The 13,123-nt window shown below is 38.8% G+C and overlaps 1 pseudogene; it reads right to left on the bottom strand.

Annotated features, from left to right (window-relative positions):
- Positions 1-1,170: 1,170 nt before the first annotated feature.
- On the bottom strand, positions 1,171-2,936 carry LOC122496087 (annotated as a pseudogene).
- Between the last annotated feature and the right edge of the window lie 10,187 nt (positions 2,937-13,123).

The following is a 13,123-nucleotide window of genomic DNA, read 5'->3' as shown; positions in this document are numbered from 1 at the left end:
TAACTCATGAAACTTGTTTCCGTTTATTTGGATGATATTTTCATGTGCACATATCTTTTTTAAATTTGAGCTTCATTGTAGTTTTTATTTTATTGGCTTCAAAACTCTTTTCTCTGTTAGCAAAGCATTACTGTAATATTGGCATATAATTAATAAAGGAAGTTTGTTTCTTAGACATGAGTAGCCATTTTAGCTACATATTTTTGCTACATAATGAGAACTGAGTATGATTTTCTCCATTTCTATTTCTTAGGTCCTCTAAAAAATTTAAAAAAATGGCTCCCACTTAGACTTCAAGAATAACATAGTATAAATTTAATACTAGTTTATTTCTAAAGAAAGAAGATGTTTAGCTTTATAGTTAATCAGCCAAAAATTCAGATTATTTATTTGAAACTTCTAGGCCAATATTATATAAATATAAATATATTTATATAAATACATATGAATATATATATTTGAAAACTGGCTAAATATTTGGGGGCCAGTTATTCTAGATATGACATCAACTCTTTACTTGGAATCTTTTAAAACTTGGAAGGGTGTATGTGGACTTCTGACACTAAACAGACTAACAAAAAGGAATATAAAATGTATCATGGAGAATATTATTGGTCACTTGTGAAGCATATGAAGTAGATAAGGAAAATATCTCCTTTTTCTTAAAAGTAGATTCCTAAAGATTGAGATGGTAGAGTCTTTCCAGAAATGGCCAGACAGAGGCAAAGACCTGGGAGAACACGCTCCCAACAGAACACGACAAGGATGTTCAAGGTAAAGCTCTTTCTTTCTTTCTTCTTTCTTTCTTTCTTTCTTTCTTTCTTTCTTTCTTTCTTTCTTTCTTTCTTTCAAGAAATTCATCATTTTTAGATTCAAGGAGTATGGGTGTGGACTACACCAGGCCCAGGGTTTTGTGTCTCTTGAGGATAGACCCAGTTACAGCAAATACACAGAGAAATGGTGGAGGGAAGGGGACAGTTAGTAGATGTGGTCTTGAACTTGGCTGGGGGGCTGGAAAAGTGATCATTCTCTGGGGCCAGAAATGAGGACCAGTAGGAATAAAGCTGTTCTGGGGGGCCTGGGCGGGCCCAGAGGGGCAGCCCCTTCCCCTCGGTGCTCCTAATTGAGAGACTGAGGCCCCTCTTCTCAGTACTGAGAATAGGTACTTGGCTCCATCGTCTTCTGCCGCACCCTCACCCTCAGAAGAGATGCGGTCCTTGCACCTTGGCTCCTTTTAAGAACCTACAGGCTGTTTTCCATTGAGCCCCTGGAAGAAGCTTTTGCCAAACTGAACTCGAAAGAGCTGATCATGATGGCACATGAAGGAGGGGGTGGCCCTGAAGATCCTCATCCTCCGGAGGAAGCTGTTAGAGTCCCCCCAGTGCCTGACTCAGCTGGGTCCTCTGCAGCGGCAGCAGTCAGGTGGAGTAGGCCTGCCCGGTGTCACTTTCACGGCCTCCAGCGCTCCCGCTGCGACCTGGCCTTGAGTCTCCACCCCGTGGAAAAGAGTAGAGTGGGCACCGCTGCCGCCATCCCTGAGACGTCACCAGCCACACAGTGGGCGCCCACGGGTGCCTGGTCCTTTGGCCTGAGCCCACCCAGTCATCGTCGCACCAGTGCAGAGCAGAAAAGGCCAAGGCCACACATCCCGAAGGGCAGGGGGGCCCCAGCCCATCCACACTGAGCGCCAGCCGCCCTGAGCCACAGCGGCCCTAACACAGGCACGAGCCATGCTGTGACACGTGCTGAGCCTGCAGCTTTGTCCTCACCGGCTCCAGGGAGCTGATCACAGTCAGGGTGCCCACGCAGCCTAGTGCCCCCGCCACCACGGGTGCGGGGAGGTCAGAAGTCCGGGCCGGACCGCAAGGAAAGGTCTTTGATGGGGAAGCTACACAGCAGTGGCCGGCACAGTCACCACCGGGGGGGGCTGGGAGCACCCACAGGGTGCTGGTGACCTCGTGTCTCACAATCTCCACGAAGGTATCCGTGGTGCCAGTGAAGGGAGTGGGTCCTGAAGCCGGCGGCACAACAGGCACCGTGTGGGCACCGGGGCAGGGGCTCCAAGACACCACCGCAGTACAGGAGGTAATTTGGCCCAGGAGAGGCTCCAGAGTCGGCAAGGGGGGCATCGGCTTGCTGGCCACCCAGGGCCGCAGAGACCGCAAGGGTCCCTTCACTACATCCGCGGGTGTCCTGAAGCGAGAGGTGACCACAGCCCCCGTGCCCAAGGCCACCGTTCGTTGGAGGGGCTACCTCCCCTCGGGTCCTGGTCAGCCATCTTGTAGCTTCAATGCTGGCTCTAGGCGGGTGCTCATGCAGCCAGGTGGGCAAGGCAGCCCCTTGGCCGGTGCAGGGTCCACAAGCCCTTTAATCTTGTTTAATACTCTCCGTATCTGAGATGCTTGTTATCCGTGAAAATGAGAATTTATCTGGGACTTGCAACCATCAGAAAAAATCGCGGCGAATGGAGAGCTCTAACTTAACAAATTGACTGGTATTAATTACGTGACATTTAGGAAAGCAGTGTTCAAATGGGAGAATTCCACGCCAGTGTGATTCTATTGAACCAGATTACAGCGACCAGCTTGCCTCACCTGCTTCCGAAGATGTCCTAGAGATTGAGACACACCTGGGGATCTCTCCTTCTTTGCAAATCTTTTAGCTTTCCCAGCACCTTTCAAATGGTCTTTCATTATACTTTCCAGAAAAAAAAAAAAAAAAAAATGAAGCTATCATTTGCTACTTACCACTACAAAACTGCTAAAATCTTACCGTCATAGCATGTTTTACTTTTGTGCATACGTTACTTTCTTCTCCTATAGAAAGATAATCTCTCTAGTGTGCATTAGACATGGCTCCTCCAAATATCAATGCCCTCTCAATTGAATCCTTTCCACCAATAGGTCCTTAACTTGCTAAAACATTAAATCGCATTTCCCCTTCACAGCCATACTTTAAAAAAAAAAAAAAAACAAAAAAAAAAAACAAAAAACTCTTCTCATGTTTTTTCTTACTTCACTCACTTTTTTTTTTATTCAAATTTTTTTTTTCAACATTTATTTATTTTGGGGACAGAGAGAGACAGAGCATGAATGGGCGAGGGGCAGAGAGAGAGGGAGACACAGAATCGTAAACAGGCCCCAGGATCCGAGCCATCAGCCCAGAGCCCGACGAGGGGCTCGAACTCACGGACCGCAAGATCCTGACCTGAGCCGAAGTCGGACGCTTAACCGACTGCACCACCCAGGCGCCCCTTTACTTCACTCACTTCTTAATCTACTACTCCTGAAGTAGTTCTCCCTAAAGTTAACAACCCTCTCTATGTTGCTAAATCCAAAGGACTGACTTCAAAATTGGTCTATTTTCCTCCCATAAGCTTTCATTATGCTGTGATTTTCTGGTAGGTTTAGTCCTAATCGTCTGGGAATTCTGTGTCAACCTCTAGTTGGTAGTTCATTTTCCTCTCACTGGTAACTAAATATTAAAAGCAAAAGCTTGTTGCACCCAAACCCATAAGATACCTAGGAATAAACCTAACCACAGAGGTAAAAGATCTATACTCTGAAAACTGTGGAGCACTTATGAAAAGAAATTGAAGATGACAGAAAGAAATGTAAAAACAAAAATCGGTTTAAGGCTCTCCTTAGTCCATGTTCTCTCCATAGTTAAACTTAGTCAAACCTTTGATTTCAGTCATCATCTGTATTTTAAAGACTTCCAACTTTTTATATGCCTTTCTTCTGAACTGTAATAGATTTAACTCTTAATTCGGCATCTTTACTTGGATGTTTCCCTTATTTTCCCTTCAGCCCCTATTTACAAGTAATCACCAAATAGTGCATATTTTGTTTTCCCACATCACTGCTGTGATGGTACAAGTACAGACAGACACAATTCAGAATTTGTCATATAATAAATTTCTAACTAATTTCACTGCATCCATGTTCATCTACTTATATTCTGTCTTACAGGTTATCACCAGAATAATCTCTAAAAATCTCAAAGTTGGTTTTACTCTCTGTTCCACACTTAATACCTTTCAGAAACTGTCAATCGTTCAATGGATAAAGAGTAAATATCTCAAATGAAGCTGTGTCTCAAGCATATTCTCTATGATATGCCTGGACTCTGCATATCCATCCACATCGCATACCAACCCCAATTTTTTCTCTGAACTTGAGATGTACTGGCCTCCTGTTACTTCCTCAGATCCTTGCACAGGGCTTTTACACGGGTTGGAGACCCTGCTCAGAAAATTCTTCTTTCCACCTCCTCACTTCACTTATTTTTTAGTTCAAGCCCACTTCCTTATATATATTTTTTTTTCCTGACCCCTGGATTTAGTCGGATTCACTTTTAATATTTTCTAATTAATCAAGGCATTTATCTATTTTTCCAATTTTATTGATGTACAATGGTCCAATAAAATTGCATGTATTTAAGGTGTATAATACGATGATTTGATATACATATACATTGTAAAATGATTACCATAATCAAACTAATAACACAGCCGTCACCTCACATAGTTGACATTTTTTGTGTGTGGTTAAGAACATTTAATATCTATTCTCTTAGCAAATTTCAAGTACACAAGTATTATTGACTAAGTCACCATGCTGTTCATTAGATCTTCAGATCTTATGCATCTTATAACTGGAAGTTTGTACCTTTTGACCGACATCTGCCTACTTCCTCACCCCCCTACTTCCCAGCCCCTAGCAGCTACCATTCTACTCTCTGCTTATGTGAGTTTGACTTTAGATTCCACGTGTAAGTGAGACTGTACAGTACTTTGCCTTCTGTGTTTGGTTTATTTCATTTAGCATAATGTCCTCCAGGTTCATCCGTGTTGTTGCAAATAGCAGGATTTACTTTTTTTAATATGGCTGAATAATTTTCCATTATATATGTATATACCATATTTTCTTTATCCATTCAGCTGCTGGACACTTGGGTTGTTTGCATGTTTTCGGCTATTGTGAATAATATTGGCTGCAATGAATGTGGAAGTGAATATATTTCTTCAGGATATTAATTATATATTTTTTGATATACACCAGAAGTGGGACTGATGGATATTATGGTTGTTCTATTTTTAATTTTTTGAGAAAACCCTATATTTTTTTCCATAATGGCTATATCAATCTATATTCCAAACTCAGTGTAAAAGAGTTCTCATTTCTCCACACCCTGACGCTTATTATCTCTTGTCATTTTGATAATAGTCATCCTAACAAATGTGAGGCGATATCTCCCAGCTTTAATTTGCATTTCCCTGATGGTTAGTGATGCTGGGTATCTTTTCATATACCTACTGGTCATCTGTAAGTCTTTTTTGGAAAAATGTCTGATATTATTTCTTAAAATCATGTTCCTTTTCTCCTACTTATCTTAGTTTGTAAGCATACTTTTCCTCATATCTGTGAAAATTTTCATTTCTGTGCCCCCCACACACATCCTCACTAGTGTTGTTTAATGCTTTATTGAAGTATAATTTATATACAAAATTGGACACATTTAATGTATATATCTTAATGACAATGGATATATACATACATCCTTAATACCATTACCATAATCAAGATAATTAGTGTATCTGTCATCTTTCCTTGATTTTGTGTGTGTGTGTATTTTTTGTTTTGTTTATTGAAAAAAAACACTTAGCATATCTATCGTCTTCATATATTTTAAAGTGCACAATACATTACTAGTAAATATAGATACTCTGTTGTACGGCAGATCACTAGAACTTACAGTACATTAGGCATCAATACCACAGGACTTAGGAGGAATTCTTTACTTGGTATATACCCCAAAGAGTTAAAAACTATTGTTCAAAAAAAAAAACTTTTACATGAGTGTCTGTCACAGGACTATTCGTAATAATTAAAAGGTGGAAATAGGGGCGCCTAGGTGGCTCAGTTGGTTAAGCATCCGACTTCGGCTCAGGTCACGATCTCACTGTCTGTGAGTTCGAGCCCTGCGTCGGGCTCTGTGCTGACTGCTCAGAGCCTGGAGCCTGTTTCAGATTCTGTGTCTCCCTCTCTCTCTGACCCTCCCCCATTCATGCTCTGTCTCTCTCTGTCTCAAAAATAAATAAACGTTAAAAAAATTTTTTTAAAAAAGGTGGAAATAACCCACGTCCATCAACTGCTAAATGGATAAATAAAATGTGGTACATCCATGCAATGTGATGTTATTTCAGCCATTAAAATAAATGAAACACTGATAAATGTTGAAAATTGGATCAACAATGCAAGTATGCTGAGTGAAAAAAAGCCAGAATAGAAAAATTCATCGAGAAAACAAGCAGATTACTAGCAGGGGTTTGGGGGAGGATGGGATTGGGAGTAACTGCTTAATGGGAATGGGTTTCCTTGTCACATGATGAAGTATCCTGGGACTAGATAGTGGTGATAATTTCTCACCATTGTGAATGTATTAAATGACATGGAATTGCACACTTTAAGTGGTAAAACTGTTAGATTTTTATATATTTTAACACCATATACATTTGGGTTTATGTAGGGGAAAAAAACATTAATTCTGTATTCAGTTTTATCTGACTTTTAATCCCAGATTGATTATTTATAACCATGGGTCCATGAGAAGGCTACTTTTATTTTGGAATCATTAATTAATTGACAGTATCATGGAGGGTTATTCACTTAGCAGATATTTATTGAATCAGAGGCTGTGCTCTATGAATCTATGGTAAAAAGGGGACAAAATCAACACTGACTTTTCATTCTTGTGGATCTTACTGTCCAACAGAGGAGATAATGAGTCAAGTTACTACAGATACAGAAATAATAATCTAGTAAATATTTGTTATTGTTTGAATGAGACATATTGAAAATATCCAGTGAAAAATGAATACAAAATTATTATTATTATTGTTATTAAACTTTTAATTTTCATACTAAAACCTATTCTATTCCACAGAGTGGATATGTCATTACAGCCATCTTGAAAATATGTAGAGTCAGTCACAAGGAATTGACACCCTGATATTTGTGGCTAATTTAGTGGAAGCCATCAACATCTCTGAGATTTTTAATATATATTTGTGCAGGTGTGAAAGCACATTCCTACATGTACTGTGCACACACAAACACAAACAGAATAATATTGCTGAAAATATTCAGAATTCCTTTTTGTCACATCTGAAAATACATGTACATGTTTTCAATCAACTCATTTTTCCTGTGTTGATTTTCTATATTCAATTTAAGGGGGTCTAGTAAAGCCATAATGACCTTTATGAACTTTATAATAATCTGAAACCTTTATATTCTTTTCATACATAATATCAAATCCCATGTTTTGTGGATACTCTGAAACCACAATTCCATGTACAGTATTTGGATTAAATATCTTGCTGGTATCTGGCTACTTCAGATTATAACCATGTAGAGAGCCTTGTTGATAAGCATTTTATGTTGGAATCACAAGGAGAAACAAATTAAACTAATCTTAGATTTTAACACACTATTACATAATAGACACAATGTAAAAGCAGTACACATTTGAATTCTAAAATGAGAGTGATAAATTTTTGGCAAATGGCAGAGCTTCACAAGCCCCAACGTTATTCCTACTATTGTACCTTTTTTTAGCATAGTACAATATACTTGTACTGCTGGCAAAACAGGAGCTCCTGAATCATTCCAATCAGCTAACTATAAATTCTGACAATGAAAGAATCACCAATCCCTTTCTTTTGTGCTATGCTGGCATAATTTAAGTATTTGAGCAGTCGTTTGTTAAGTGATCTAGCTCCATGGATTTAGGCTTTCCAAGACACTACTGACATCTGTTAATGTGCTCACTTGAGTAATGTTTTCCTTTGCACAGACATATATTTAGCCTTTAGTGTTTTCAGATGGTTCCCATATAAAGTCAAGATTTTGCAACAATTATTATTTGTTGTTATCAGTTCTTTCTTCTGTTAATCTTTAAAAATTTTAAAAATCACAATTTATAATTTGTGCCAAACTGTGATTATGTGAGATCTCAGGACATCAATGGTGATAAATTATAAATATATAATGTTGAACATTTTTCTCAGAGCTGTCGATGTTTTTTCTCTAACTTGTACTCTTAATTTTGGAGCATAGAAACTCCTTTTAATTTTGGGAAATATTCCTCTCTCATTTAAAAAATACAATTCTATAGACATGGAAAATCTTGCACAGTTGATTGATAGCATTTCTAAGCACTTTACTTAGATTCATTTATCTCATGACATTTGTTTTGGATAGGCACTATTATTATCCACACTTTACTACTGGGAACTATAAGGTCCAGAAAAATTAAATAACTTTCCAAAGTCACATGGTTAATAAGTAACAGAGATGGGATTTGAATAGAAGAATTTGTTTCCTGAGTTCAGTCTCTTTCTATGTTTCAAGCCAACCTAGTTGTTTGGTCTGTTTGGAGAGCTCAAATTACCATAGACTGGGTGACTTAAGCAAAAAACTTACTTCTTCCAGTTCTGGAAACTGTGGTGCCAGCAGTCAAGATGCCAGCAGATTTGTTTTTGGTGAGAATTCTCTTCCTGGTTTGCCATCTTCTTGTATCCTCACATGATGGACACATGGAGAAAAAGCAAGCTGTCTCCTGTATCCAATAAGGGCACTAATCAATCCTATCATGTGATATCCACCTTCATGACCTAATTATCTCCCAAAGGACCCATATCCAAATACCATCACACCGGGAATGCTGTTTTAACATATGAATTTTGGGGAGATATAAATATGAAGTCCATAACACTAGTCAAAGGTCTTCCTCGAATTTTTCACATGAGAGCTCAACTTGGGAAGGTCTGAGTGTAGCATCTGCCAGGAGGCCGTATTTCCCACCTGTGGAGAAAGGCAGCCTGAGAAAATGAAGCCAATGTGAAAAAAAAGAAGGCATGTTGAGAGAAAGGGTACTGGTAACATTAAATATTTGTTCTGGTTGCTCTGGAGACCACTAGCATGCTAGCATTTTCTGATCTTTGGTTGGTCAGTAAGTTTCCCTTCTGGCAATCAAAATAGGTTTTCTAATACACTAATCTAACACAATATTTTAATAGTAGCAGGAAGGCTTGCTGGCCACTAAAAAAAATGCAAAGGTGTTTGTCTATAAGCTTAGAGAGGCAACAAGAATAGGGGGCAGACGTTGCAGGGCTTTGTAGACCATTGTACAGACTTTCACTTATATTCACAGTGAAATTGGAAGCCAATTCAGGGTTTTGAGGAGAGATGTTGTATGATCGATGTTTTGGAAGACTTTTTGAGTGCCAAGTTATGTAACAGAATAAAGGAAGAAGAAGGGAGACCAACTTGGAGGCCCTTGCAATCAGTCAGGTGAGAGGTATTGTCCATGGACTAGAGTGGTTACAGTGGAGAGAATGAAATGTAAGGTGGAACCAGGGGGAATTCTGCATGGCTTAGAAGTAAGAGTGTAAGAGAAACTGACAATCTAAGATGACTCCCAAGGATTTTAGTTTGAGTAACCAAAATTTGGAGTCACCATTAAGTGAAATGGAGAAGATTGTATGAGATGTTTTTAGGGGGAAGATCAGGATTTTAAGAATAAATGATCAGAAGGAGTGGTCAATAGTATCAAACATTCTACAGTTAATCTGTAAAATAAAGGCTGAAAAAATACCAGATAGATTTGATTATTAACTGGTGAACTTGTGAGAGCTGATGTACTACACTGGTATGTAAGATACCAGATTGTAAAATCAGAAATAGCAAATGATAGGTAAGGATGTGGAAATAGTGTTGAAAGTCATCATTTTCAAGAAATATAGTTCTAAAGAAATGGAGATAAAATTCTAGGTAGAGAAGGACAGACGATTGCGGAGGATACTCAAGTATAATTTTATAGAAATGGAAAAATAATTTCTTACATATTTCAAAAATACATTTCATTACACCACATTTACATTTCTTATATGTGTGCGATGCATGTGGCTATAATTCAACTGAGAAATGTAAAATATTTCCCTGCTTTTCAGAATATTTATCTCAGGATGAGTTAAATCAGGAGCAATTTTCGGTGAACATGACTTTTTCACCTTAACAAATTATAAAGGAAGTATACTTTCTTGGGCACTCTCCAATATGATTAAACTAATGAAATGTAATATCTGTGAGAACATCTACTTTCCTCTACCTATTACTTTGTGTTTCCTGAAACTTTGGCACTCCTCAGAAATGTTTGCAATCAGCTGGTGACAGAATGTGCTTTTAAAAATTAATAACAGTCTATTAGTGACATAGTCCTTGGTCATAGTTATATGTTGTATTACCTCACTTTCACTCAGGTGATCATTTTTTCCCAAGTGATGTTAGAATAATTCATGCTAACTCTTTCCTAAAGTTCTTTGGGGTGAATGTGACATTTTAAAGCTCACTACTGTTATTTTTAAAGCAGGAACATAAAAATTGTTAGTTTCTCCTGTGCTGTAGAGATTGATGGCTGAACAAAAACAGCTGTTTTCTTCTTCTTCCAGAGTGAAAGAACTCTCAGTTTTTCAATGGGCACATAACTGTTCAAAGTAAATCTTTTATTTCCCAAACCTCTTTGTTCCAAGTGATTGACATGCGACTAATTTGGGACCAAAGGCATGAATAGAAATACAGGCATACCTTGTTTTATTGAGCTTTGCGGTTATTGTGGAGTTGTTGTTGTTGTTGTTGTTTTACAAATTGAAGGTTTATGGCAACCCTGCGTTGACCAACTGTATTGGCCCCATTTTTCCAACAGCATCTGCTCACTTTGGGTCTCTGTATCACAATTTGGTAATTCGCACAATATTTCAGACTTTTTCCTTATTATTATATCTGTTAGGGTGACCTGTGGTCAGTGATCTTTGATATTACTATTGTAATTGTTTTGGGGTGCCAAGAACCACACCCATTTAGGACAGCAGACTTAACTGATAAATGTATGCGTCCTGACTGCTACACCAACCAGCCATTCCACCATCTCTCCTTCTCGTCTCAGGTCTCCCTATTCCCTGAGACCCAACAACATTGAAATTAGTTAATGACCCTACGATGGTTTCTAAGAATCACACATCTTTCACTTTAAATCAAAAACTAGAAATGATTAAGCTTAGTGAAGAAGGCATGTCAAAAGCCATTTGCAGCAGAAAGCTAGAGAGCCCTTACACCAAAAAGTTAGCTGAGTTGTGAATGAAAAGGAAGAGTACTTGAAGGAAATTAAAAGTGCTACCCCAGTGAACAGAGGTTAGTTCATTAAGTTTAAGGAAAGAAGCCACTTCCATAACATGAAAGTGCAGGGTGAAGCAGCAAGTGCTGATGTAGAAGCTGCAGCTAGTTATCCAGAAGATCTAGCTGAGATAATTAATGAAGGTGGCGACACCAAACAGACTTTCAATATAGACAAAACAGCTTTCTGTTGGACGAAGACACCATCTAGAACTTTCCTAGCTAGAAAGGAGAAGTCAATGCCTGGCTTCAAAGCTTCAAAGGATAAGCTGATTCCTGGTAGGGGCTAATGCAGCTGATGACTTTAAATTAAAGCCAGTGCTCATTTACCATGTTGAAAATCTAAGGGCTCTTAAGAACTTCTTATGTGAAATCTACTCTGCCTGTGCTGTAGAAATGGAACAACAAACACTAATGACAGCACTCAATTTGCAACATGGCTTACTAAGTATTAGAAGCCCACCATTGAGAACTACTGCTCAGAAAAAAGATTCCTCCCAAAACATTACCAGTCATGTACAATGCATCTGGTCCCCCAAGAACTCTGAGGCAGATGTGCAGTGAGATTAATGTTGTTTTCATGCCTGCTAACAATATCCATTCTGTGGCCGAAGAATCAAAGAGTAATTTCAACTTTTTTTTTTTTAATTTTTTTTTTTTTTCAACGTTTATTTTATATTTTGGGACAGAGAGAGACAGAGCTTGAACAGGGGAGGGTCAGAGAGAGAGGGAGACACAGAATCGGAAACAGGCTCCAGGCTCTGAGCCATCAGCCCAGAGCCCGACGCGGGGCTCGAACTCACGGACCGCGAGATCATGACCTGGCTGAAGTCGGACGCTTAACCGACTGCGCCACCCAGGCGCCCTCAACTTTTAAGTCTTATTATTTAAGAAATATATTTCATAAGACTGTAAGTGCCATAGATAGTGATTCCTTTGATAGATTTGGGCAAAGTACATTGAAAACATTCAGGAAAGGATTCACCATTCTAGGTGCCATTAAAAACATTTGTGATTCATGTGGGAAGAGGCCAAAATATCAACGTGATATTTTGATTTTCCAAAATTTAGAAAACGTTGATTCCAATCCTCACGGATGACTTCAGGGGGTTTAAGACTTCAATGGAGGAATAAACTGCAGATGTGGTAGAAAGAGCAAGAGAAAGTGAACTTCAAGTGGAGCCTGAAGATGGAACTGAGTTGCTGCAATCTTGTGGAAAAAAAAATCTCATGTTGCTTTTATGGTTGAGCAAAGAAAGTGGTTTCGGAGGTGGGATCTACTCCTGGTGAAGGTTCTGTGAAGACGGTTGAAATGACAACAGAGGATATAGAATATTACATAAACTTGGTTAATGAAGCAGCAGCAGAGTTTGAGATGATTGACTCCAATTTTAAAAGAGGTTTTACTGTGTGTAAAATGCTATAAGACAGCATCTCATGCTACAGAGAAGTCTTTTGTGAAAGGAAATATCAATCCGTGTGGCAAACTTCATTGTGGTCTTATTTTAAGAAATTGCCACAGCCTCCCCAGCCTTCACCAACCGCCACCAATTCAGTCAGTAGCCATCCACATGGAGGCAAGACCCTCCACCAGCAAAAAGATTATGTACAACTTGGTGAAAACTCAGATGGTGTTTACCATTTTTTAAGCAATAAAGTATTTCTAATTAAGTAATGTATATTGGTGTTTAGACGTAAGGCTATTTCACACTTAATAGACTAGAGCATAATGTAAATATAACTTTTATATGGATTGGGGAACCGAAAAAACTCATTTGGCTCCCTTTATTGTGATATTTGCTTTATTGCAGTCGTCTGGAGCTAAACCCACAATATCTCTAAGGTATGGTCGTAGTCTTGTGGCAGTTTCTTAGAACTTTCTTTAA

Source organism: Prionailurus bengalensis, chromosome F2 (assembly GCF_016509475.1).
Source record: "Prionailurus bengalensis isolate Pbe53 chromosome F2, Fcat_Pben_1.1_paternal_pri, whole genome shotgun sequence".
Taxonomy (NCBI): Eukaryota; Metazoa; Chordata; class Mammalia; order Carnivora; family Felidae; genus Prionailurus; species Prionailurus bengalensis.
This window is presented reverse-complemented; position numbering and strand designations above follow the sequence as displayed.